The following is a 6,779-nucleotide window of genomic DNA, read 5'->3' as shown; positions in this document are numbered from 1 at the left end:
GTTTGAGGTGGAACAAATCTGTCTGGATGATGTTGAATGCAGATTTCAAAAGCTGGAAAGCCTTAGCAACAGCTTTAGCTCAACAATAAACAACTGTGTCATCAGCATAGAAATGTATGAATGCATTAGGGATGTTTTTACCTACATTACGTATGTAGATTGTAAAGAGGGTGGGTCCTAAGACTGAGCCTTATGGTACACCATTGTTGACTGTTAAATAACTGGAGGAAGTACCATTATGTTGAACACATTGCCTCCGATCTGAGAGATAGTTAGAGAACCAACCAATGGAGTGTTCTGAGAAACCAATTTCTGAGAGTTTATGACACAAGATGTTCTGATCCACAGTGTCAAAATCTTTAGACAGGTCTAAGAAAAGTGCAGCACAATAATCCTTAGCATCCAGTGCTTCAACAATGTCATTAAGAACCTTCAGTGAAGCAGTGGTTGTGCTGTGTTGTTTCCTGAAACCAGATTGATGTGGAGGTAAGATGTTAAATGAGTCCAGGTCATTTTTGATTTGAGAGTTTATCAGTTTTTCTAGAACCTTGGCTAAAATGCAGAGTTTAGAGATTGGTCGATAGTTGTTCAGTGAGGGGGGTCACCTCCCTTCAGCAAAGGAAGAACAAAGGCTGTTTTCCAAGTGTCTGGGATGGAGTTTTGTCTTATGGAGAGATTGAAGATGTGGGTCACAGGGACTGTGATGATATGAGCAGCCAGCCTTAAGAAATAAGGTGGAAGTTCATCTGGTCCTGCAGATTTTTTAGGATCAAGATCTTTTAACAATTTATTAACCTCACTGACTGAGAACAGAGAAAAAGAGAAGCTGTGTTTAACTGAGGTAGGAAGGATTTGATTTGTAGAAGTTTGATTAAATAAAGTGGCTGATTTTCCATTAGTAACTGTGTCAAATAAAGAACTAGAAGAAACAAAATGTTTGTTGAAACAGTTCAGGATCTCGTGCTTATTTGACACAGGAACAGAGTTAACGAGAAGTTGTGATGGGAGGTCAGGTGATTGTGGGGTGCCTGAGAGAGATTTGATGGTTTTCCAGAATCAGATAATTATGGCATAAAGCTCATGAAAACCCAAAATGCCTGTCCCAAAAAATTAGCATATTTCATCCCACCAATGAAAGTCAAGTGTTTTTAATACAAAAAAGGCCAACCTTCAAATAATCATGTTCAGTTATGCACTCAATACTTGGTCGGGAATCCTTTTGCATGAATGACTGCTTCAGTGCGGCGTGGCATGGAGGCAATCAGCCTGTGGCACTGCTGAGGTGTTATGGAGGCCCAGGATGCTTCGATAGCGGCCTTAAGCTCATCCAGAGTGTTGGGTCTTGCGTCTCTCAACTTTCTCTTCACAATATCCCACAGGTTCTCTATGGGGTTCAGGTCAGGAGAGTTGGCAGGCCAATTGAGCACAGTAATACCATGGTCAGTAAACCATTTACCAGTGGTTTTGGCACTTTGAGCAGGTGCCAGGTCGTGCTGAAAAATGAAATCTTCATCTCCATAAAGCTTTTCAGCAGATGGAAGCATGAAGTGCTCCAAAATCTCCTGATAGCTAGCTGCATTGACCCTGCCCTTGATAAAACACAGTGGACCAACACCAGCAGCTGACATGGCACCCCAGACCATCACTGACTGTGGGTGCTTCACACTGGACTTCTGGCATTTTGGCATTTCCTTCTCCCCAGTCTTCCTCCAGACTCTGGCACCTTGATTTCCGAATGACATGCAAAATTTGCTTTCATCCGAAAAAAGTACTTTGGACCACTGAGCAACAGCCCAGTGCTGCTTCTATGTAGCCCAGGTTAGGCGCTTCTGCCGCTGTTTCTGGTTCAAAAGTGGCTTGACCTGGGGAATGCGGCACCTGTAGCCCATTTCCTGCACACGCCTGTGCACGGTGGCTCTGGATGTTTCTACTCCAGACTCAGTCCACTGCTTCCGCAGGTCCCACAAGGTCTGTAATCGGCCCTTCTCCACAATCCTCCTCAGGGTCCGGTCACCTCTTCTCGTTGTGCAGCGTTTTCTGCCACACTTTTCCCTTCCCACAGACTTCCCACTGAGGTGCCTTGATACAGCACTCTGGGAACAGCCTATTCGTTCAGCCCTTTCTTTCTGTGTCTTACCCTCTTGCTTGAGGGTGTCAATGATGGCCTTCTGGACAGCAGTCAGGTCGGCAGTCTTACCCATGATTGCGGTTTTGAGTAATGAACAAGGCTGGGAGTTTTTAAAAGCCTCAGGAATCTTTTGCAGGTGTTTAGAGTTACGTCGTTGATTCAGATGGTTAGGTTAATAGCTTGTTTAGAGAACCTTTTCATGATATGCTAATTTTTTGGGACAGGCATTTTGGGTTTTCATGAGCTGTATGCCATAATCATCAGTATTAAAACAATTAAAGACCTGAAATATTTCAGTTGGTGTGCAATGAATCTGAAATATATGAAAGTTTCATTTTTATCATTACATTATGGAAAATAATGACCTTTATCACAATATGCTAAGTTTTTGAGAAGGACCTATATATATATATATATATATATACATATACATATATACATATACACATACACATTATATATACATATACATATACACATACACATTATATATACACATACACATACACATATATATATATATATATATATGTATGCAAAATTTGTTCTCTCCACTTCCTTCTGGTCACATGACCTTTTTTCTGCTGTTTTCAGCTGGGGGGTTTTTTTGTGCTAATTTCAGCTTTTTTCAGATAATTACCACTTTTTGTACTTTTTTTCAGCAAAATTGGGCAACAATGTGGTGTTTCTGCTTTCATCTGCTAATTTAATTTTGTTCTAATTTTTCAGCTAGCTCTTTAGCATTTTTTTTTTTTTTTTTGGGGGGGGGGGGGTTCAGTTGTTTCAAGTTTTTCATGTTAATTTCTGCTACTTTCTGATTAATTGGTATGATATGGTATGGTATAAAGTTTATTCATTTTAAAAAAGTACAAAACAATTCCATAACAATATAAAAAAAAGATACAAAAGATTTAAAATGAAAGGCAGCAGAAAGAAGAAATAAACTTACTATATCTGCCCCTTTTTTCAAACAATTATTTCAATCATAATAATTTTCAAGTAACAGAACAAAATGAATAACTTTCTAATTTTTCTAATTCTAATACAAAACACACACTAAGCTACTTCATATATACTTTTTAACAATTCAGCTTTGATCTTTATCTTAAATGTACACATTGACTTGACATTTTTCACATCACTCTCTAGACCATTCCACAATCCAACTCCTTGGATTGAGGTAGACCTTCCCTTCAGACTAGTTCTGAATTTTGGTTTGACAAATATCTCTATCCCCTTAAGATTATAACAACTTTGTCTTTTAACAAAATTTCTTTGGATATTTAATGGTAATGTGTTATTTTGAGCCCTATACATAACTGATAAAATACTGTAATCTACTAAATCATGGAACTTCAATAACTTCAGTTGATAAAATAATGTGCTTGATGGGTGACAGTAATGCTTTCTGGTGATAATTCTTACAGCTCTTTTCTGTAAAATAAAAATAGGCTTTGTAAAAGTTTTACACGCTTTCCCCCAAACATCAATGCAATAGATTAAATGTGGAACAATGATTGTGTTATACAACATGTACAGAGCTTTATCATTTAATAATTCCCTGACTTTGTAAAGTACTGCAATAGATTTAGATATTTTTGTTCTTACAGAATTTATGTGATTTTTCCATGTTAGCTGTTCTTCAATGATTACACCCCAAAATTTCATCTCATTAACTCTACAAATCTCAACACCCTCAATTTTAAATGGATCGTCAACAGTTTTCTTTTTGTTACTAAATATCATGTATTTAGTTTTGTCTAAATTTAATGATAATTTATTAAGTTTAAACCAAGTTTGTATTTTATCAAATTCTGTCTTCATCAATTTCAACATCCGTTTTACATCTTTACCCAAACAAAAAAATGTGGTGTCATCTGCAAAAAGGACACATTTGAGGAGTCCTGATACATTCACTAAGTCATTCACATGTAAAATAAATAACTTTGGTCCAAGTACAGAGCCTTGAGGAACTCCACAAGTGATATTGCACAGGTCAGATCTTACACCATTTATTTGTACAAACTGTTTCCTATCTTTTACATAGCTAGATACCCAGTGTAATGATGGTCCTCTTATACCATATTTATTTAATTTTTCAAGGAGAATAGTGTGGTCAATAGTATTGAATGCTTTTTTTAAATCAACAAAAATACTAACACAATACTGTTTTTGATCGACAGCAGTAGTTATTTGTTCTATTATTTCCATGAGAGCCATTGATGTAGTTTTTTGCGCTAAACCCATACTGACTACTACTTAGAATGTTTTGTTTAGTAATAAATTTATCTAATCTGGTCACAAACAGTTTTTCTAGAATTTTTGAGAACTGTGGTAATAAGGATATTGGTCTATAATTATTGAACACACATTTATCACATTTTTTAAAGAGAGGAACTACCTTAGCTACTTTCATATTGTCTGGAAATATTCCTTTTGAAAATGATAAATTACAAATATATGTAAACGGCTCGATAACATAACTCATTATGTCCTTTACAAACTTCATATCCATGTCCACCCAGTCTTTTGATCTCTTATCTTTAAGATTTTTTTACTACATTCATTATTTCTTCTTTGTCAGTTCCATTAAGAAAAATATGTTGTCACAACTTATAACTGAATGGTTCACATTATTGTCTACTTTTGGTATTTTAGCTTGTGAAAAAATTAATAAACCGACACGTATTGTTTAGATATTGTTTAATTCATGTCCATTCTGCAGCTTTTAAAGTTGATGTGTAGATGTGAACTCTTGTAAACTCTTCTCAAAGTCTCCTGCTCAGCAACGTTCTTGCAAACAGCACCTGCAAAAGACAAGGACACACACGAAGACGTTATCTGACTGATTGTGTGCTGAGGACGCTCTTCGTATCAACATGTTCCCACTTTATCAGAATGTTCTAGCCACAAGGACAGAAGGCTGTTACAAATCAAATTAAAAAACACCAGCTCCGCAAGAAAAGGAACACCTAGTGCTGAGACCGAGAGCCTGTGTGTGGTATCAGCATGAGAAACCTTGTCCTCCCTTCTTTTGTGATGCCATTGTGACGCACGAAACATGTATAAAATGAGTGTACTGCCCCTTTGTGCTCAGTGCTCATCCTGATTTTGTTCAGCGAGCATCTCCTTTCTGCAGAAAGAATAAACCTTGCGCTCCGATTTGAGCTAGAGAGGTGTCTCCAGTTTTCTTTCTTATTAAGAGTTTTTAAACTTTTAAAATAATTACTATTTTCCACAAGCTGCAAGGATTGATCCAACGTTAACAAAATGATGATTAAATCCATTTACAATTTCATTTTCATCATGGATTTCATCGTCATCCTTCAAAAAATATTGTGAAATACCTGTTTTTGCTTTATGACTTTTCAGAACACTATTTATTACACGCCATGTAGCTTTCATATCACCATTACTTTTATTTAATAAATCACTATAATATTCCTTCTTGTGTTTCCTTATAATCGCTACTAATTTATTTTTATACTTCTTATATTTCTCTTCAGACTCTTGTGTTCTCAATTTCAAGAAACATGTATACAAATATTTTTTTTTTTTTACAAGCATTTCTCAACCCTTTTGTCATCCATGGTTGGTCAACAACATTTCTCTTTGTATAATTATTTTGCACACAATTCTTTTCATACAGAGCTCCCAAAATATTCATAAACTCATCATATGATCTGTTCACATAATCAACATACACGTCTTTCCAGCTTTGTTTATGTAAATCATCTTTTAATTTGTCCATTGATTTTTTTGATGTGTTTATTGTTTTTTCCTTGATTGTAATTTCTTTTGTAATGCTTTGATCATTTTTATAAATCATGAAAACTGGTAAATGATCGCTTAAATCACTCGTTAAAATACTTCCCATCACATCCCCATTTGTTACATTTGTGAAAATATAATCGATTATTGTAGCACTATGAGTTATAATTCTTGTTGGTTTTGATATTAACGGATAAGGATTTAAACTATACAATGAATTTGTAAATGTACTGATGTTATTTGAATCTGTTTTATTTCCCAGGTCAATATTAAAGTCGCCACACAAAAAAATACTTTTATTAAAACTCTTGTCCAATAGTTGTACGATTTTATCAGTGAATATTTCTATATTTGATCCTGGAGATCGATATACACAACTTATCAATATGTTTTTATCAATCTTGTTTATTATTTCTATTGTTATTATTTCCATGATATTATCAACAATTATTGACATTTCATTAATTAACTTACATTTTATTTCATTTTTAACAAATAGAGCCATTCCACCACCTCTTTTGTTGCTTCTGTTCACATGATATAATTCATACCCTTCCATGTGAACATTAGTTGTGTTTTCATCGTTGAGCCATGTCTCTGACAGTGCTATTATTGTAAAGGTTCTGTTTAGCTCAAAGTTTGTTTTCTCAGTCATCCAGGTATATAACAACAAAAAAGGTTGAATCATGTCATCTGGACTTCGTTTTTTTTGTTAAAAAGAAACGTTTCGCCCCTCATCCAAGAGGCTTCGTCAGTCTGAGGCCTAGCCATCTGGTATTACCCAGAAGCCACCCTGACTCTTGTGTTTCAAGCCTGCCTCAGATACTCCTGAAGTCTGGCCTTTTCACTAATGGTTTCAAAAACACAAAGTTTGTTTTCT

The sequence above is a fragment of the Nematolebias whitei genome, chromosome 15 (genome assembly GCF_014905685.2).
Source record: "Nematolebias whitei isolate Nwh7 chromosome 15, NemWhi1, whole genome shotgun sequence".
NCBI lineage: Eukaryota > Metazoa > Chordata > Actinopteri > Cyprinodontiformes > Rivulidae > Nematolebias > Nematolebias whitei.
The sequence above is the reverse complement of the archived record's forward strand: the minus strand, read 5'-3'. Positions refer to the sequence as shown.